The 21741-nt window shown below is 39.4% G+C and overlaps 1 long non-coding RNA gene across 4 annotated transcripts in view; it reads right to left on the bottom strand.

Annotated features, from left to right (window-relative positions):
- LOC309870965 overlaps positions 1-15474 on the bottom strand; it is a 63898-nt gene extending 48424 nt beyond the window's left edge. For all 4 annotated transcript variants that reach the window (XR_014314898.1, XR_014314899.1, XR_014314900.1 and 1 more), the window contains exons 1-3: positions 15331-15474; positions 12609-12820; positions 3192-3288 (exon numbers count right to left, since the gene is read on the bottom strand). This is a non-coding gene — a long non-coding RNA (uncharacterized lncRNA). The remainder of the gene's footprint in view (positions 1-3191; positions 3289-12608; positions 12821-15330) is intronic.
- Positions 15475-21741: the final 6267 nt, after the last annotated feature.

Raw genomic sequence — 21741 nt, 5'->3', positions numbered from 1 at the left:
ACCCCAACTCAAGTCTTTTCTTGAGCCTAATTCACAACGCCTTTTCTTGGAAATGTTATTCATGGGTTTTCAAACCTGCACCTATTTGTAAATTACATCAGTGACATTCAAATGCTCTCCTCCAGGACCTTAGAATGTTTAAAAGGCTTTTTTTTTTCTTTAAGTATTTAAAAAATATCTTTGTTTCCTTGGGTCCAGGTTAATCACTATAAGCAAGAGTTAGGGTTATGCTCTGAAAATGAACACAGAAAGATCAACAACCTAAACTCGTAGCCATAGAACAAAAGAGCTAAGAAACTATTTATGATGATGAGGGCATTTACATACATTTGTTTTTGTTTCTAGAGATAAAGTGATAAATTTTCACTGCAGAGGAAAATGTAGATTCATTGAGACTTACCCTTCTCATTCCCTCCAGTGGCAAGTTTTTATATGACCCTAATCATGTAAATATGTATGTGTGTGTGTGTGTGTGTGTGTATAAATACGTATATATATATATACATATATATGTATATACATACATGTATACATACATGTATATACATATATATGTATATATATATAATGAACACTGTTCACAATTCTTTGCTTTTGTTGGGACAGACACACCTGAGTGAGAGCTCTCATTTTCCCTCACACAGGCCTACTGGTATCGTGGCATTGTTGTCTTAGTTTCATTCAAGGGGTATAAGGAATGATTTGAGCATAGTGGAATGAGAATCAGCAAACAATCGATGACCAATATTGGAACACTGAGGCATACATTTAAACTTTTAAAATTACATCCTCATCTCTCAAATAATGCTCCAAGTCCTGAAGTACATGGTAAATCTCATTTGGAGTGAGGGACTGTCAGAAATGAGTACACTGAATTCAACTTCCCCCTCCCCAGCACTGAGCCCAGGAAGGGTAGCTGCCTTGCTGAGGGTCCTGGAATATGGTGCTGACATAGATGTCTTTTTCTGGTTCATATCTGAGTGCTCTTTTAGCCAAACCACACGCTCTGCAGTGGTCAGAGAGTTCTTTACTATTTGGCTGTGGCTCTACAGATAAGACTTGTGAGATTTCTTCCCTTCTCCCAGTGCACATACTCTCCTCCCCTATCATTTCCCAGTTTGGCATCGCAATGACTTAATAGCTGAGTGACTTTGGACTAGTTAACCAACCTCTCTGTGCTTCAGTTTTCACTTCTATGAAATGAGGCTAATAATAGTGCATTGCTCATAGAATTAATACCAGTGATAGGCATGACACTGTGTGAGCATATAGTAAGCCCTTGATAAATATTGGCTATTTTTATTGCTATATTTTTCTACCATTCTTTATCTAGTATGTACTGTGGTCTTCATTTACTCTGTAGCATGCAGTAATCACTTTCTAAAACAACTGAAGATTGTTTACCCCCATGTTCATAGCACATTATTTACAATAGTAAGTGTGGAAGCAACACAAGTGTTCATGCATGGATGAATGGATAAATAAAATGTAATATATACATATACTAGAATACTATTCAGCCTTAAGAAAGGACACTTGGACACATGCTATAACATGGTTGAATCTTGAGGATATTATGTTAAATAAGCCAAATAAGAAGGCAAATACTGTATGATTCCCCATACATGAGGTAGCTGGAGTAGTCCAATTCAAAGAGGTTGGCAGAAGCTGGGGAGGTGGGCATAATGGAGAGTTGTTTAAAGAGGACAGTCTGAGTTCTATAAGATGAAAAAAGTTCTGGAGATTTATTGCACCACAATGGGAATGTACTTAACACTATGGAACTTCAGATTTAAAAATGGTTCAGAAGGTAAATTTCATGTTGTGTATATTATTGCAATTTAAAACTTTTAAAAAATAAACACAATTGAAAGGTAGAGAGCAATTAGAGCATATTAGTTACATTGGTCGACCCTGGACATTCTAACTTTTTGGTCCCAGAATTCTGGGTCATTGCTTTGGGTTCAAATGGAGAAAGTTTTGGGGTTAAGTGTGTGATAGTAGGTCACAGGCATTTTAGTTCTGTTTTCTTCCTCTAGGATTGCTGACTTCTTGGCAAGGATGATCTTAATTTCCAGGGCCTTATAATTTATGGACTCAGATGAAATTACAGAAGCACACTGTGCCCCTCCCCCCAGACATATGAAGAAACCCCAGAGACTTTTCAAAAAATGCAGACACATGAAAAGCAAACTTGATTGAGCAAGTTTACCATTAACAAAAACGTCATGGGGAAGGGGATGGTATAGGCTGTTAGAAAGAAGCTTAGAAATCACTTTATTGAACAAAGCAAGCAGGTAGAGAAAAAGAAGAAAATTTCATCTGGGTTTAGGATTTCTTTTCAAAATTCCTATTTATCCTTATTGTCTACAGAGATGATGAAAAGCATCCTACAGTTCAAGGATAAAAAGCAAGCACGACCAGAAATGAGTTTATGCTAAATTGACATTTGATAATTTCTTGTCATAATCTGATATAAAAGATATATTCCTTTTATTTCAGTTCATGAGTTCCTTTTATTAAATTTTAATACCCTTTTAATTTCAATTCAGTAACATTTACTGAATTTACTATATAGTATCTTAGGAGAATTCTGGTTGGAGTTTAAAAATAAAAGCTGAAACCTTTTTTAAAAAAAAAATGTTTGAAGTAATTGAATTTACTGGAAATAATAACAGTTCTCTTTCCAAATTACATTTCCATTATGATCATGGAACTTACATAAACTAAATATTTGCAGAGGAAAATTCTTCAACTATATTGTAGCAAGACTGTCTTCTTTCGGACATGCTAGTAAGTTACCACCCAAGTGGATGGGGTTCGCTCAAGCCAGCTCAAAAAATGGACAAGATAGGTACTTTTACAGCTCATCAAAAAGAGCAATGAAAATGCTTAGTAATAGGCCATCACTAAAGTGTGTCCAGCTATGTCACTTTTAAAATGGCACATTTTAATTTTACTTTGTTCTTATGAAATAACAATGGGAAGTTTTACTTTAAGTGTTATAAGTTGTACACTGACATACAATTATTAGATTATTCAGGCACACTACCACAATCCTAATTTCAGCATCCTCTTAATAAAAAGCCTGGATTTATGAATCCACTAACTGGCCCTTTATTGGAATCCAAAGAGGTCAGTAACAATCTGGAAATCACAAAATACGTGTGAAGAAAATCCATAAGACTTACCAAGAAAAACAGCTGTAACAGCGTCAGACAAAAGGCCAATTTGATGACATTATTCAGTCTTTCAGTCTCCACTACTTATTCCGACCATCTGAAGGCTCTAGACGTAGTTGGGGGGAAAAAGAGGGTGGTTTTAATAAAAGCTGTGAAAGGTGAGAAACGGACTTTGACAAACACAACTAAACACATTTCTGTATTTCATAATAGAAACATTTTCCTTTTCATTCTCAATATCACTAGTTGAATAAGTCCCCACCACTGCAAGGATTTGTAACAGAAACATTCTTCCCTTTTGAGAGAGCGAGACATTAAGTGCATTTAAAAAGGTTCACATTTAGCTTTTAACCAAAAGCGAACCTTTGGTGGCTTTCCAATCCTTTTCAAGTCAAGAAGCCTTAGAGAGAAACTGAAGTGTAAGAGATTAGATCTCGGCCTACCTCTTTTCAGCCCTTGAGAATTCCTTTTCCAGGTAGTTTCTCAAATAGTGACGCTATATTGGAACTCTCAGTTCTTCTCCTTGGAAGTTATTAAATCAGCAGAAAGACGGACAATAATGGCACATGAAATCTAAGTTTTGTATAGGAAACGGACAGGCAGTCTACACTTTGTTATTCACTTGATAGACAGAGCCATTTTGACAGCCCTAACCTTGGAAACCACAGGTCCTGCTGAGCTCAGCAGGAGTCAAGCGCTGAGTACCATCTGTCAAAGCTTTATTTCCCCCTCCTTCTTATCCACGCGTTTACTATAAGATGCTGAAAAGAGCACTGAATGGAAAGTCGCTACCTACAGTTAAACTTGAGTGTCTTGTAATGCTAATGTTGGGGTAAGAAATTCCCTTTGCAGTCTACCAAATTTGGGTGAACTGAATTAGGTATGCTGTGTCCTTTCTTAGTGGCTCTCCTCTGACAAAACCATGGGTTGAGAAACCGTTTAACTGCACTCCAAACAATCATGCTACAAAATTAGCAAATTGCACCTAGTTACGGTTTTTGCCAACTCTGTGGCTAAAATCATGGATGGCTTGGAAAGTTCTCAGTTCTAAGGATTTGTGGGGTTTTTTCTTAATGTAGTTTAATTAAACCTGTATAAAACAACAAATTTGCTTCTTTCCCAAAGGTAGACTTTAATGAGCTAACCTCTTGCTTCATAAATAAAATCCTAGAACACATAAATAAAATCTCCCCCTCTGTGTGGCATAATCAACTCTTAAAAATTACCAGGCCTAGTCATAATAAAAATCAATTAAATCATGTTGCACTTGTATAAAAGACGATGTCTCAACTGATAATAAAGGAGTCAGAAGTGGCATTGCTTTTAAGTGCTACCAAAATGCTACCTAATTTTTGAAGTACACACTTATTTTGCATTAAAATTTTTGTGTATTTAATGGGTAATTTTAGGTGTCTATTTGAAATCTTTAGAATACTCTTTCTAGCATTCACAGTTCATTCAGAAATTTAGAAACTTTCCATAAACACAGAATCATAAAATAGAAGTTTTGAATTTAAAAGTTGAAGAAACTTATCTTTTTTAGAAGTATTATTCCAAATTTAAATTTTCAATTAAATTTTATGCTTAATTCTGACATATTCTTTGTTTTATCTAGTCTTTCTTCTAATTTTCCTAAATGCTACAAAAAGAAATTTAACATAGTATATTGTAATAATAATACTATATACACTATATGTACTAGATTTATTATATTATAGTAAGTATATTCATTGTTTAGTGGGTAATTTACCTTGCAAAGAAGACATTAGAAATTAAGTATTTTAGTTGATTACACAAGTATGTACTTTTTACATTTTATATTTTATCCCATGTGCTATATGTATGTTGTGCAGAGATTTGAGACTCTTACACATAAACGCTTAAAACGCTTAATGTAAAATATTTTTAATAAATTTCACACCCAGGGGATGATTTTTTAATTTGAAGTGACCAAGAAATGATTTACTTTGTAGTGTCAAAACTAGTTAATGAATAACAAATTGTTTCTAATTATTGCCAGATTGAATTTTTGTGCATCAGTTTCACAAGACACTTAAGCCTTATATTCTTTCATGAATACATGCAGAAATGCATTTGAACAAAGTCTGAACATGTAATACTTGAGTTGGGACTTGGTCCCTTTTCTGAGCTTCCCTCACCAGCCCTTGTTCCTTGGAGGGACTGAGCGCTTTCAGGGGCTGAGAGAGGAAGCTGACTTTGCAGACAGACAGGGCCCCTGCTCCATAAATACATAAATACGTCTTCCAAAGGTCTTTTAGTGCCTGAAATCCTTTCTCCTGGGGGCAGGAAACAACTTTTACCACACTGAGAGAGAAAAATTCAAGACAAATGCCCCCAGGGAAAGACAGCACGTGGATTTAAATTAATCTTGCTGACAGTTATTCTAGGAGCAAAAAGAAGCAGAAGAGAGCAGGAGGGGAGGCCCTCCAGATGGAGAAGGGGGAAAGGAAGAGAGACAAAGTGGGTCTTCCTCAGGGATTCCCCTAAGGGCCAGTTCAAGTGTCCACAGAGTCGCCTTGCTTGGCGTAATACATGCATAAGTTTTCTTGAGTCTCACTGTTATGTTAATTGTCAAATTATCAGAATCTGAGCGTTCAAGGGATGTCAAGGATCATTTAGTGAAACTGCATTTATAGAAATGAGGAAATTAGGACACAGGTAAGCCTACTCTATAGTTTATCTGAATCTTGGCTAAAAAGTTGTTTCAGTGTGATTCGACTGGGTTTAAATCCTTCCAGAGAATTTAACTTAATAATTTGCTTTCCAGTCTGTCAGTAACAATTACACCCTGTATTTTCTATTTTATGTATATATTTATACCATAGCTGTTTCTAAAAAGGGTGGAGGCAAGTCATGTTTATGCTGTAATTTGGAGTTTATGAAGGGCTTTTTTTTTTTTTTAAAGATTTTATTTATTTATTTGACAGAGATCACAAGTAGGCAGAGAGGCAGGCAGAGAGAGAGAAAGCAGGAAGCAGGCACCCCACAGAACAGAGAGCCCGATGTGGGGCTTGATCCCGGGACCCCAGGATCATGACCTGAGCCGAAGGCAGAGGCTTTAACCCACTGAGCCACCCAGGCGCCCCTATGAAGGGCTTTTTTGCCTTGACTTTGTTACTGTCTTAGTTGATCTGGCATAATAGTTTTTCTTTTTTGTGGCGGGGTGGGAAAGCGGACTTTAAACGTCGTTTGTTATTTCTGTAGTCCAAGTCTCCTGGGTTTATTTGAGCATGTGTTAGCTGTACAGTTCCATGGCAGTCTGGGGAATAATTTTCATTCAGAATAATATTTTGAATAAATTCTGAGTAATTCGGAATAATTTCAGAATAATATTTATTCAACAAAGATTTATCAAAGACCTGCCATGGGTGAAGAATTGGAGATACTAAGAAAAGCCTCTGCATTTCTACATTATAGCAGGTTATATAGAGGCTACATTATAGCAGGCAGTGTGACAATGACAGGACATACAGAAACGTGAATTACAGACTCACACAAATATTATGAAACTACCAGTGCACTGAGTGGCATGAAGGAAAGGGACATGAAGGGGTGAGCAGGTACCACAGGGTAAGTTTTTCCTGTGGGACAGGTCTGCAAGCCTCCCTGATGGAACTGAGGCACCTTGGAGAAGCGCGGAAAGAAGAGAGATACCCAGGCAGAGGATGCATGAGCCAGTGCGAGGACCTGCGAGAAAGCTGTGTGAGGGCAGCTTGGAACTCAAAATGGAAAGTGACAGGGGAGGGCCAGACCCCACAGAATTGTGTGAACTGTGCTAGGGATGATGGGGGTCTATCTTAGGGACAACTGGAAGCAAATGGTTTGCAGTAGGGTAGAAGTGTGGTGACCTGACTAGATTGGGTTTTGAGATGGCCACTTTGCCAACAATATGGGGAAAGTTTGGGCAAAAGTGGAGTCGTGGCTGAGAGGGGCTGGCTTTCTTGCTGGGTGAGCAGTACCAAACATGTGTACGCACTGCACAGATGGGGCAGCCGAGGGCTGAGAAATGATACAACCAAACTCCGAGCCCATGTCTCCTGATTTCTAGGACAGATATTGCTGGCACCTTTATCTCACCTTGAAGCGTAACACAGATTTCTGTTGTTTAGGTGTTTGTCCACTGAAAATGATGCTGCCTCAGGGGTGTTTGAGGATACCACGCGAGTCCACACCTTTCTGCAAGACAGTCTAGTGTGGTGGCAGTCTGTAAGGGTCATCACAATTGGGAGCTGTGTCTGTCCCCATCTTGACAGGAAAATGGAAAGTCCCTCCCTGCCCCTAGTATAGTTTCTATCTCTGTGTGGCCTTTTAAAAATAGAACCATATGGGTTAATAAGACCCTATTTTCATTCTTACAAGAAAGCTTCAGGGTACATAGATCGTATGTGCAGTGGAGTTTCAAAGAGGCTAAGCATTGTGTGTCCTGGTTTCCTCATCTGTAAAGTGGGGGTGATTATGTTCTCAGAGGACTGAATGAGCCAGGCTGATGAAGCTTTCAGCAAAGCCCCGAGAACAGACAGCTCTGTCATGTTCATTCTTGTTACCATCCATGGAGTTCAGGCCAGATTTAAGGATACTTTGTAATAACTGTATTAGTTCTCATCATTACTACATTTGTTTCCATGATAATTATTCTAAAGAGATAAAGTAATTGAATAACTACTGAAAGTTTAGGAAACAGTCACCTATATCCTATTTATCCTGATAAAACACGAGAGGTTTCACAAATGTTTTCCATTGTTTTCTAGAAGTATACCTGTCTTGACATAGTGGAATTGTAATGTTGCCACAGTTTTATAACCTGCTTTTCCTCTTGACAGTATACCAGAATTTTTCATGCTGCTGCCAAGTCTTGGCAAATATGTTAAATGAGCAACTGTTCCATAATTTAATTAGCCACATATCCTGAACAGAGAGCATTTTGGTTGCTTTCAGTTTTTTTCTATTATAAATAATACTGTAATCATCATTTTAGTACATGTAAAATTTTCTTCCTTGGGAATATTTTCCTGGGATACATTTCCAGAAATTTATAAATTAGAACTTGAATATTTTTTTTTAGTATTTGCTACTTACTGCTAAATCATGGCCCTACTCTTTTGTTTTTAGTTTAATAACTTTATTTTATAAATGTCCTTTGTTTTGTTTGGCTTCCAACCTATTTTTTAAAGAAGTGATTTGTTCAAAGTTACGAGGGTGAATAACAGTAGAAACAGTACTTGTAGTCTTCTTTCCGTTATACCAATGATACCAATAGGAAAAAAAAATGAAGTTCTCATGGCCCAGATGTGAAAGAGCTATTCCTTAGGACTAGCCGAAGCAGCTGAAAAGACAAACATCCAAGATTTGGAAATTTTGAGTTCTACCCCCTGTCATTTACTGTTTGACTTTGGTCTTCTCAACTATATCATAGATGCATTGGCTTCCATACTGCACCAGAGCGCTCTTGGAGCAGGGTAAGCCACTACACTGGTGTAGGGCAGACCTTGCTCTCTGAATCCTGAGCACTGAGTTGCTCTAAGAAGCTGTAACATAGTGCAGTTCAAACTTGGATCCGCATAACAGTCATTTGGGGATCTGGTTAAAGATTTATTTATTTATTTATTTATTTATTTGAGAGAGATTTTTTTTAAAGATTTTATTTATTTATTTGACAGAGAGAGATCACAAGTAGGCAGAGAGGCAGGCAGAGAGAGAGGAAGGGAAGCAGGCCCCCCACTGAGCAGAGAGCCCGATGCGGGGCTCAATCCCAGGACCCTGAGATCATGACCTGAGCCGAAGGCAGTGGCTTAACCCACTGAGCCACCCAGGCGCCCTGGGGATCTGGTTAACTATAGTTTTCAAAGGACTAGGGTAGGGTTGAGGTTTAACTTTTTTTTTTTTTTTTAAGTAGGCTCCACCCTCAATGTGGAGTCCAGAGAGGACCCTGAACTCAGACCCTGAGATCAAAGGCCTGACTTAATGTTAAGAATCAGATGCTTAACTGACTGAGCCACGGAGGCAGCCTGAGATTTTACATTTCTAACAAGCTCCTAGGGTGTCTCATGCTGCTTCTGCTGGTCCATGGACCACACTTGAAGAAGCTGGCCCAAACAGCCACGCTGAGTGGTGGTTCACTCGCACAGGTGACTATGTCCACATGCAGAGCACCCTGCCCACAGAGCGATAATCCAATAGTAGTTGGCCAGATGCTCCCGAGGTGGGGTCTAACATGCTGGAACGTGTGGTGTGTGGATATTCCTTACCTCTTTGTAGAGGCAGCACTCTCTGATCTGTTTCCTCTTCAATGAGGGAGACTCCCTGAACCTAGGCATGTCCCCTTTCCTGAGATGTGGTAGGAAGTGGAAAGCAGTAACCTGGAATAATGGAGTAATATGGAAAGGTCCTAGCCTTTTATTATTATTTCCCTTATCTGAATTCAAACCCAAGAATGAATTTTTCCATCCTTGTTTTACCTTGGTGGCAATCTCACCAAAGTCTCCTTAAGAGCTGACCGAGAAAATTTGCCAACAGCAGCTTAGAAGCCATAATGCATCGTTACAAATCTCTCCAAACATCTGCTGCATGAAAAGAAGCAAGATCTTGCATTGGTGGAGGGCAAGAGGGCATCTCCAAAGTGGGATGTCCCAAGGCTGCTCTGAGGCCGCCCTTTCTCTGCAAGCAGGCTGCCCTGGGAGGCTCCAGCACCTGTTCTTACACATTCCTGCTGGCTTCTGTTGTTTGCAGTTGCTGTCAAAAGCCTCCCAGGGGAGGGCTGGGACGAGCCTTGTCAGGGAATAAGAAAAGCCTGGAGTGTGGCAGTTGGCCTCGCAAATGCGAGGACGTTCACAGTCCCAGTAGGGACCCTCTTTTCCCTTTTCACATCACCACATGCCTCTTGTCAAAGGGAAATCCTTTGAGTTTAGGTACTGCAGCAGAGAACTGTTTCTTTGAAACTAAGGTGATATTGATAGCCTAGTTCCATTTTTTCTAAACCTGAGACGCCAGGGGCAGGACCTGGAGGTACACAGCCTTCGGCCTCATGGAGTTGCTGCCCAGAGAGCCGGCCAGTACCTTTTCAAGAAGGAAGAAAAGATCCCGAGGTTGGCGCACAGGAAAAATAGTCCACCTGCAAATTTGACTTGAGCCTTGAAAGAGTAACGAAACTTTTGAAGAAACATTCAAAGGGAGGATATAATAAATGTATTTTTATTTTGAATTTTTTGCCTGAAAAAACCTCCTTGGGAGGACCACACAGTTCCTTCAGTCCAAGTGCAGGTGGCTCTGTCCTTGAATGTCATTGTAAGTCTGCATCTTAGGATGTGCGAACAGTTTTTGATATAATGAAGACACAACTTTGGTCATTTTTTTGGTATTTATCTTTTTTAAGATTTTATTTATTTATTTGACAGACAGAGAGCACAAGTAAGCAGAGCAGCAGGCAGAGGGAGAGAGAGAAGCAGGCTCTCTGCCAAGCCCCAGGTCTTGGGGCTCCATCCCAGGACCCTGGAATCATGACTGGAGCCGAAGGCAGCTGCTTAACCAAATGAGCCACCCAGGCGACCCTTTTGGTATTTATCTTATTGTAAGCAGTAGTGAAGTAGGATTCTTGGTCTCAAATTAAAGGTTTTTCTTCTTGTTCATTAATCATCAGAGTCTCAGTTTAAAATTTAAAGCACAGAAAATGCAGAAAGCAGCTTTCAGGGGGATTCTTAGCCAACAGGTTTTATATGATTAAAAATTAGCTCCATAAAAGATACATTTTGGCATGCTAAAAGATAATGTTTATAGCTTTAAAATGCTGCCTTTCCCTTGCATGAACATCTCTCAATATAGGACAAAATGAAGTTACAACCTGTATTTCAGAATACAATTTATTTATTAAAAAATGTAATCCCTATCAGGGTCCTGAATTTTTTTCACTCAATATTAATATGATTGTCTTAGTTAAGTTTTGATTGAGATAAAAGTTGTTTGAGCTATGCAGGCTTTTGGGGCCTTTAAAAACCTAAATATCAGGACAATAGTAACGGAAGCTTATTTACTTTAACAGGATACAGTTTACGTTTACGAACTATATTCAGAGTAAATCTGTTTTAAGCAAGAAACAAAAGCTCTGCTTTGAAATGTTCTTCTCTTTTGTCCAAGTATAATCACCGAGTTTTGGTTAAACTGATATTTATTAAATCCTCTGGTCCACTTGAGGTTTTACATACATTTTAAAATAGAATAACCTTGGTGCCTGGGTGGCTCAATCCCTTAAGTGCCTACTTTCAGCTCAGGTCCTGATCCCAGGGTCCTGGGATCGAGTCCTGCATGGGCAGGAGGCGCGGGCTCCCTGCGCAGAGGGGAGCCTGTTTCTCCCCTACCTGCTGCTTCTGCAGCCGTGCCAGTGCGCCACCCACTCCCCCACCCCTAATTGCACAAGCTTTCTCTCTCTGACAAATAAATAAATAAAATCTTAAAAAGTAAGTAAAGTAGAATTATCAATAGGTAATTATTTCATTAGATAACTGTGAAATGATGTCTTTTACATCAAAATCAGGTCACTTGGCTACTAAAGAAATCACTGTTTTCCTTTAGGGTTTTAAAATTCTGTATTATTAGCATGCCGATATTTTAATATAAATTATAAATACATGATTTTAGGATTGCTAAATTGCTAATGAATGTAATATAAATTTGAAAAGTGTTTTTGAGGGGTGCCTGGGTGGCTCAGTCATTAAGCATCTGCCTTGGGCTCAGGTCATGATCCTTGGATGGATCCTGGAATCCAGTCCTGTGTCGGCTCTCTGCTCAGTGGAGAGCCTGCTTCTCCCTCCCCACTTCCCCTCCTTGTGTTCCCTCTCTTGCTGTCTCTCTTTGTCAAATAAATAAAATATTTTTTAAAGTGTTTTTGCAACTGGTATTCAGGAATAAGGCAATCTGGTTTTCAAAATGTCTGATTTTAGCTATTGTAGAATTTCACAGAAGTCCATGTGAAAGATCCATATAATGAAAATTCAGAAAATCTGGTTGCCTTCCTCACAGGCAACTGTTGAAATACTTAAGATTAAAACTGTCCACCTAAAAGCCTGTGTATTTTCAGTCTTCTACAGATACAGGAATGTCTTCTGCCAGAGGAGATTCTAAAAAGTGTTTTTGCAAGGCTCTTCCAGAGGACATTGCTCTGTTTCAGCTCCCTCTCACCATCCTTTGGGGGTGGGAGTCATGGCTAAAAGCTTGGCTCTTAACTGATAGCAAATGGGGGAACTCTCCAAATTTAGGGTAATCTGATCCCTTGTCAAAGGAGACCTGAAATACTTCCAACTCTTGCTTGTTCTTGAAAAGAGGGCATAAACTGCAAGTCTTTCTTTCAGCCTCTCCAAGTTCCTCTTGCTCTTTGTGTAAGCCAGCAGTGGGAGATTGACTCCAAATGGGACTTACCATTTTGGGGAAGGAACTGGAGCTGGTGGATCTCGAATCATCTGTATCTACTATCCTTTTGTCCAGAGGTGGGAGCACCAGAAATCCTGCTGGATGGAAGCCTGATTCTGGAGGAAAGGTGCCTTCAGAAGGGAATGCCCCAGTAAAAGGACGTCTTGTCTATATGGGCAGCCATGGAACCTTCACATTTTTTAGATTGTTTTGGAGGAGCTCTGAAAAGAAAGAAATCTTTCATTGTAGGAAAAAGTGCCTATACTCTAGTGTGAACTACCTAAACCAAATTTAGTTTTTTGGTGACAGTAAAAATAATTTTGGCATTGTACTGCCTAAAACGTGTATATTTTTGAAACACCTTGAAAGCACTCATATTCATTGGTGAGCTCATGTGGTAAGAGACTTATAGAAACTCTTGAATATGTTCTATCGGTAAAATCCTGTTTTGTGGCTTATTCAGCCTGTAGAACAGATTGCTCCCGCAGAGTATCCTTCCTAGCAATGTGTATTGTCATTTATTTGAATACGTCTTGTGGGGTTAAGCACTTCTGGTATATTTTTCATGCCAGAACCTAAGGAAGCAACAGAGGCCCGGCATGATGAAACTGATAGAGGTCACCAGATAAATTTACATGGAGAGGCAAGTCTCCAGCTTTAAGCAAATGACTTATCTGTAATGTGATGCAAGTACAAAGACTGACCTTTCAAATGTTTGTTGGGCTTCAAGTGTCCGGAACGATCAATATGTACATTATTGTTTATATTTTATGTTCCCGATCCCATTAATGTATGCCTACGGAGTGCCGGGACACCATTAGTTTCTGATACTTCTGCAGCTACTGGGTGGCATTCATCAAACAGAAAGGCAGCACTTACTGACTTGTGACAGTTTTTGAATTTCTCGAGCTCAACATTTCATGAGCTGCTTATCTCATTTTGGTAAGCAAGGCCTTTATTGCTCTGAAGCCTCCTCAATTAAATAGTAACGAACCCATTTGTTTAAGGCAAATCTTTAACTTGCAGACTCATTAATTTCTCCGTCGTTGAGTGTGGGAAGATGTGCTCTTGGGCAGGGGAGAGCAGAGAAGCTTGGTGCAGTGATTGCTGGGTTGGGGGGCTGGGGGGGTGGGACTGTCTCTAACTGGCTTGGACCAGTGACCTTGGACTCTTTTTCTTTATTAACATATAATGTTTTTTATTAACATATAATGTATTAACATATAATGTATCATTTGCTTCAGGGGAGTACAGGTCTCTGAATCCTCAGTCTTACACAATTCCCAGCACATGGACAGGTCTCTTAATGTCCCTGAGCTGGTTCTGCAATGGTGAAGGGGGGGAGGGGGTAAGATAATCACTAACGTCCTCTCCAGCGTGGACATTTAAGAGGTAATGGAATATCAGTACGCAAATACGTGAGGAGCAGTGCAACTTTACCAGTAAGTGCAAAACTGAGATGTGGAGAAATCCTTCAACCACCCTGCCTCCCCTCTGAATAAGGACATACGGGAAAGCTGCACTCCTCCTTATTTACCCAGAACATAATAGACTCATTGTGGGTGTCTGGGAGAGAGGTATTTGTGAAGTAAATACACCTGTAACAAAACACATATAAACACAGATATACTTGTATGTAAATAAATACATAAAAAATATAAATATACGTAAAAACAAATGTAAATATATAAATACCTCACAAATATATGCAATTATATGTATACAATTAGACAAAGGCCTATAATTACATATATGTATGTGTATGTATGTGTGTGTATATGAATATATATATATATATATTTATTTATTTATTTATATATAGGGTCATCTTTTTTTTTCTACTTCATTTTCTCCCATTCTATATACCTTATTCTCACCCTACCCTAAAAATGCTCAAAGGGAAAAGGAACACCTGTTATTGGGGCACAAGAGGAACACTTATTCATTGAGTTAGTTAAGGTACTCACTTCTGTATTAATTAACTCTCTCTTTCTAGGGTTTTATTATTGGAGGGTCTAATGATTTATAATTAACCATCCATGGTCCAATAAAAAAAATTGTGAATTGATGAATTGGTTTCTAAATTCTCCGTGTTATCGACAAGTTGCTGCATCACTGAAGCTGTAAGACATGTCGTCCATTATTAACTTCGATGGCATTAAAAAAGATAAATTAGATCTTTAAGGTAGAAATGAGTTCTCACAAAGCCTACCCTTGTAAGTGGACATGGTCTCAATTTTCCCTGAATTTTATCCCACTAATATTTGTTTAAGTTTATTCTGGTTTCACTTCGATTTTATTGATTGTTTAGTAAACATTAACTGATGATAGAGCCTCCTTAATATGAATAGATAATAGATAATCAATGCGTAATGCAGTTTAAGTGATAAAATACTTTTGCCAGGAATCTGAAACCTGCCATAAGGACTGGAAACGCCTTATTTAAAAAATTAAAATTTACAATGAACATTTTAGAAAGTAAACCTATCTCTTCAATGTACAAAAAGTCAAATTTACTTTTAAGACAACAGTACTAGAAAGGAAAATATACATAAAACATACTATTTCTAAGGCACATTTAAAGTATAAACATACTTTTAAGAATAAACTAGCATCTTTTGAGCTCTGATAGTTTGTGCTAGGACAAAGGTAAAAGGCAATAATAAATTCAAAATAGCATTTGAAATTTGAGCTCAATAGTTGATTTATTACAGAGGGAAAATGTTCTTACCTTGGCTTTTGCAAAAATCCTTATTCTTACTATTGTTTACTCCTCCAAGCTAAAACAGTCTTTTGTTTCATAGCCAGAATCTTACTTTTCTAACATTGCCCATTAACGGCTCTGCTATCTGCGGCAACACAAGATGTGTTGGGGGAAAAAAATGACTTAGGCAAGTTTTTAATACCTTAAATTGGACCCGCCTTTTATCCCACAATCCCTTTTGTGTGTCTCATTATTGATCAGACATATGCTGTTTTTTGAAGCCTGGGAATTACCAGGGCAGTGTTTTATTCGACTGTTTATCTCTTTAGCAAAATTGTTGCCATCTCTGACCTTTCAAAAATGTTTATGACAAGGTGTTTGCTGTTAATTGCACACAGGAAAGAATGAAAAGTCTCCCGGTTAGATTTTGTATTTACCAGAAGATTAGGTTTTCTTGCAAAATCAGTCTTAGAGGAGGCAGATTTGGGTGGTTGTTTTTCCTTTTACATAGCAATATTGCTTGAAAAAATTACTGTTTTTCTAATTAGCAGACCTATTAATAGCATGAGTAAAGATATGGCTTCATATAAAATATGCAATAGCTTTGCTGGCCTACATCTGTTTTCATACCTAGTGGAAATGCAGGAATAGAAATATAAAAGCACAGGCTAGAAAGGACCTTAAAGATCATCTAATTAAATTCATTTCATTTTGCAGCTTGCATAAAGAAGTTAAGGCACTTGGCTTCTGTCCCTTAGCCAGTGAGGACCACTTCAAAGGTTATTGACCCCCAATCTAGTGTTTTATCACTGTCCATACGATGCAAAGCTCTACACAGATGTTGGTAATTGTTCTGGCTTGGGTTGTCTTCATGGAGACAACAGGTTGCTTGAAGTCCATGTGGATGGGCCAATTTTTTTAGTTACTTACAATATGGGGAGGCATTCTCTATTCTTATAAAGCTCTCCCTGATTTGGTCCACTTTGCCATCATTTCTTACCCCTCTCCTCATCATCCACGATGCCCCAAGCACACTACCCTTTCTTCTGTTCCCAGGACCCTCTCATGTTCTTCCCCACCTTGGCTTTTTTTCTTCAGTCTGGAATGATCGTCCTCCAAATCTTTCCCCAGCTGGTTTCTAATCGTCATTTAGGTTTCAGCTGAAATGCCTCCTCTTCAGTTAAGCCTTTCTTTACCACCTAATGTAAGTCTGATGTAAGTAATAGAAGTAGTGAAGCAGTAGTTAATACTGAGCTCTTAATTAATGGCCACTCCATTGTAATACACACTTACCATGTTTATTAATTCCTTTAACCCTCAGAACAGCCCTATGAGGCATGTTTATTTGATAGTTGAAATGATCCTGTTCATTTTTTTTTGCTTATTTATTATCTATAAATATTATCTCCCCATTTAGACTCTGCATTCCAGGGAAACTGGGACCTTAGCTCTCTCGCTTACTGCTGTTTTCACCAGGTCTAGAATAATGCATGAATCTAGTTGTTTCTCAGTAAATACTGCATGAGCAAATGAATGAATCCGAGGAGAGGCAGCTGGACAGTGAGAATGGAGGAGGCTGGGGGTTGACTCCCTAGTGAATGCGCAAGAGGATTCTCCCAGGAGCAGAAGCCAGACTGGTGAGAGCAGGTATAATTGAGTGGGTGTGTTAAGAGTAGGCTCAGTTTTCAAGAAGGTTGGCAGTAAGGGGCGGGGGATGTTACATGGCAGTAGTTGTTTTATGCTTTTGTCAGAAAATAGGAGCCTTCCACCCTTGCAACTGAAGAATATCCCCTCACTGCTCTTTAATGAAACATGGAGACCAGTCTCTGTCTCATTTTCCCAACAATATGACCTGCTGAAAAACTGAAATCATGGTTTGACCACAGAGTTTCTGTCCATCTTCCTGTGTTTCACCACAAGTGGACTCCTGGGCAGTCACTTCCTGGGATCATCCCTGGGGTAGCAGACCTTCCCTTGTCTCTCTCTGTGCACTCAGGAAGTCTAGAAGATGCCCGCAATGGGACTTTGAATCCCGGCAAACACGCCATTCCTCCTGTGCTATACACCCTGAGGTCACCAAGAGCATTACAATTATTTCTTTCCCTTGATTTTACCCCAGGAGGGAGACCATAGGAATAGCGAGTGCTGATATGAGTGGCTCCAAACCATTCCCACTTTGGTCTGTGTCCTGCATGGCCACTTAGAAATGTCTCCATTCCATTGTCCTGGTTCCTCATGTGTGCAGTAAGTAGTCCCACATCTCCCCGACAGCACTTCCTTCCATCAAAAGGAGGACAGTGCCAGAAGTGTCACATGTGAACGCTAACCCCTTTAAAGGTGGTTTTGGGCAGCAGTCCTTCTGGTCTCTAATGAGGCACTGGTATGAAATCATGAAACCGCAGTGGGGAGGGACATTTTATTTTTATGAGGACCCTATTATGAAGCCAGATCCTGCTATTATTTCAGGGAAGAAAACACTGCTGTCCTTTCAACTATAACAAAACACGTTGTCTCTTTCTCAGCATCAATTACAAATAAAGATTCTCTGTGGAATTCTTTTCTGTGTATGTTCTCTGGTTAGTAACTGTGAAAGGGTAATAATTCAAATAGAGCCAGTATTCTAAATCAGAAAAATATTAAGGTGAAATTGCAAGTGTGGCCCAGGACCCAGCCTGGCCCAGAGTTTCTCCAGTAACGTGCCACAGGCACTCAGGGATCAACAAGTCTTCTGCAGGAGCAGCTTTCCCAGGCATTGCAGGATGGCGAGCATTCCTGGTCCAGGTCACAACTTCCAGTAGCACCTGCCAGTTACTGTGACACCCCAAGCCCCCTCACACCTTGCGAAAGACCTGTGGGGATTGGCAGCATGTCCTTTGGCCATGACCTGGCTCAGGATTCTTTCACACAAATGCCAGTGGTGCCCGAGGCTAAGGTAAAATGAATGTGTTCATCTGGCCCCACGTAAGGCAATGGGGAGTCGGGGTATCAGGTAATTGCTGGAGAAATGTGCATGGTTTGCCTGGAGGTGTTCCACATGGAAGTTTAATAGATGGTAATTCTGCACAGTTTCTCAGTGTGTCCACCTCACCCCTCTCATCTCCAGCCTTGGCTGTTCCATCTGCCCCCTCTTCTGTCACCCTGACCATTTACCCAGGGTTTTCCATTACACTGTGACATATATGGTGAATTCGTGTTGTTTTTTACTTCTTTTTTTTTTGTTTTTTGTTTTGTTTTGTTTTGTTTTTCATTTCTGAGCTGTGAGCTCTGTGAGGGCTCCTGTCTTATTTTGGCCCTATATCTCGAGCATCTGATGTAGCACTTGGCTCCTGATAGGCTGTCTTAAATAGTAGTTGGGTGGGTGGATGGAAAGATGGGTGGATGGAAAGATGGATGGATGAAATGAATGAATGAATGAATGAATGAAAATTATTCTAGGCCTTCAACCAATTTCCAAATTTATGAGGGACATTGATATTTTAAATTTCCCCTTAGTCCACCTCTGCTGAGTCCTTAGGAGGCATGTTTGGGTTTCCTATAAGTCCTCTCCTGGCACACGGTTAAGGGTTTATTTTCACGTCCCTGTGTCTGTTCTGTTTGGGAATGCACTGGTTTTGCTGCACAAAATCTCATCTCCTGAGCTCTCATGGCTGTGCTTTGGCCAGGATCACATTCTGCTTTCTCAGATGTGTGAGGATTCAGTGGCTCGTGATTCTTGTCTCCTAGCGATGTGCTCTGTTTCTTGCTGCTGCACATGGCAGGGGGGTAGGTGTTACCTCTGTTCCAGACAAATCAGCCCTTTTGGTGTTGGGTAGTGACTTCAGTGGAGATAAAAACTCCTCCCACTCCAAAGTCAAGACTTTCCAGAGCATCTTCTAGATTCCCCTTCCTTCCTACTTTCTTAATTCTTGCTTTTTTTTTTTCTCTCCTTCCTTCCCTCCCTCCCTCTTTTTTCCCCTCCTCCCTCTCAAAATTCTAACCTGTTCCTTTGGGCTGAAACTATATGAGAAATCAATTTTGCTTATTCTCCACCCTCTTCCTCCCATCTTATTTGGCTATAGAGCCCCTAAACAAAGCAGGAAAAGTGGCATTCGAAGGTAATATAGTAAACTTCTCCTCTGTCCCTAGAAGCTTAAGCAGGATTTTCTGTAGAAAATCTTTTTACCAGTGGGCTCAAGATTCCTAGAGGCTTACAACATACCTCCTCTTGTTTCCAGTCATATTATTCTTTCCTGACAGTGTTTTTAAACATACAGAGATATTCTTAATTCAAATATTTCTTTCTCCTCGCATGGATGCAGTTTGGGGTTTGGTTGTCTTTTTAAAGAAAGCACACACTTGACCAGCTGTTTGGTTTCCCACCGCCCACATGCACAGGCCCAGGGTGTTCCCCTGTGATTTTCAAGGTCTGGCTCTTTCCTGATAAGGTCAGCAGCACACGCAGTGTTATTCACATCTGCTGTGTTCCTTGAGGTCAAAGTATTCTTCCTACTGGGGCTAATGGGGATCTCCCAGAGAGAGAGACAGTTATTGTACTTGAAAAATCCATTGATCTATATTGTATGGTTCACCTGGTATTTGGGGTTCAGGGAAATGTTTGAAACTGGAAGATCAATTCGGGGGATTCAGAACAAGAATACACTAGCACATACATTCGTGCCATACTCACGAGTATTTGCTGCTACTCCTGTTAGGGTGGCAGAATGCTGAGTTCATTTGCCACAAACTGTCAACAGTGTAGGTCATCTAGCATTATTGACTTCACTGGTTGAAATTTAACTTCATGAGAACGGCACCAAGCACAGCCAGAGATCAAAAAACAATCATTGGAATCATAAGTGTTTCCGTTGGTGTGACTCTCCATTTCCCCCTTTTTCTTTGCTTAAATTTGAGGCACTTTTTATGTCTCCTTAACACAGCTCTGGATAGAAACATGAGGAACAAACAATTCGCTGTTGTAGAAAGCAAGAGCACTGCACTGTCAGCCTTGACATTTCACTACTCACATAGTCCATGTCGAAATTTTCAAAAGAAACTTGGGACCGGGATGACATAGTCTCTATTGCCATCCAGGTCCAGGAATTGAATAAATAATTAAAACTCTTCAATAATCTATTCACACTCCCGCCCCTGCCCCACTGCAAGTCAGTTAGCCAGAGTCCTAGTTTCTTATCCTCCTTTTGGAACTTGAAGACCTGGAACTATATTCCATTCTCAGCCTTTATCAGTTGGGTGTCTCTTTGCTCTGGGTTTATGCCTGTACACTGTGAAAACTGAAAGATACTGTCTCATAGTTACATTGTGAAAATAAAATAATTCACAAGTATACTATCTAGCACACAGTAGACCATTAAATTATTGGTCTAATTTGTATTTTTATATTGTGGAAAGCCCAATGAGCAACAAAGTAACCAAAATGCTGAAGATACTGAATAAAGTCTCAGGGTGATATCATTGAAGTTTTGTGGGAAAATACTTGGATATGAACTTTTGCTCCTTAGAAAGATATTTTCTGAGGGCTTAAGAGGTTTTAAAAAAAAAAAGCAAGTTGTCATTACACTGAGGTATAGAACTAAAGCAGTTTTCTGAAGATTTTTTGTTGGGGCATTTATTCATTGTTCTTATATTCTTTTATTTACAGAAGAGTCAATGGAATGTTCATTGACTGGTAGCCATAGTCTTAACCATCTATGAAATGGGGTTTGTAATTATAACAACCTCGTGGGATTTGGTGAGGATTGAATGAAATAAAGTATAGAGAGAGCTTTGCAGACCACCTGCCACATAGTAAGTGTTTAATACATATTTGATTGATATTATTACTAACATTAATAAAGAGCCTACTGCAGCGGTTGCTGCATTTCCATACAGCGGTTGAAAAGGATGGAACAGATTACCTTTAAGCTCGTTTTAGTGCAAAATACACCCTCTTCCAATTTTGATAGATCTAAGATCATAATCACCAGAATAACATTGAAGGCTCCATTTTTTGAATTTGGGTAATTTTAAATGGCATCTCTCAATATGAAAGTCCGTAGTTTTAAATCTCAGAATGTTGAAAAGCCCCAAGACAAACACCAAGTCGCATATAGCCATTTCTCTCTTTCAGATGGGTGTCATTTAAAGATGATTTATCCTTTCCAAATGCAGAGATCCTCAGATCTGATTTAGAAGTTATTCCTTTTGTCGTAGGCACTTAACAGGAATCAAATGGAAATAAACCAGTCTGTATGAATTTTTTCTTCTGATTAGAAAGCATGATGGCTTTGGTTGTTTGCAGGGCAAAAGTGCTGATGCAGGAAGGCCTAATTGATTAGAACAATATATGGGCCAGCTTAATGCTTTAGGTCAAATCCTTGGGAAGTTTACATTCCTTTTGCAAAATTAAATGTGTTGCAAGCATCTTTCTTGTCAAATGCCTTTTTTTTTTTTTTCTTTTGT

Source organism: Mustela nivalis (assembly GCF_964662115.1).
Source record: "Mustela nivalis genome assembly, chromosome: 8".
NCBI classification, from domain to species: domain Eukaryota; kingdom Metazoa; phylum Chordata; class Mammalia; order Carnivora; family Mustelidae; genus Mustela; species Mustela nivalis.
The sequence above is the reverse complement of the archived record's forward strand: the minus strand, read 5'-3'. Positions and strand labels throughout refer to the sequence as shown.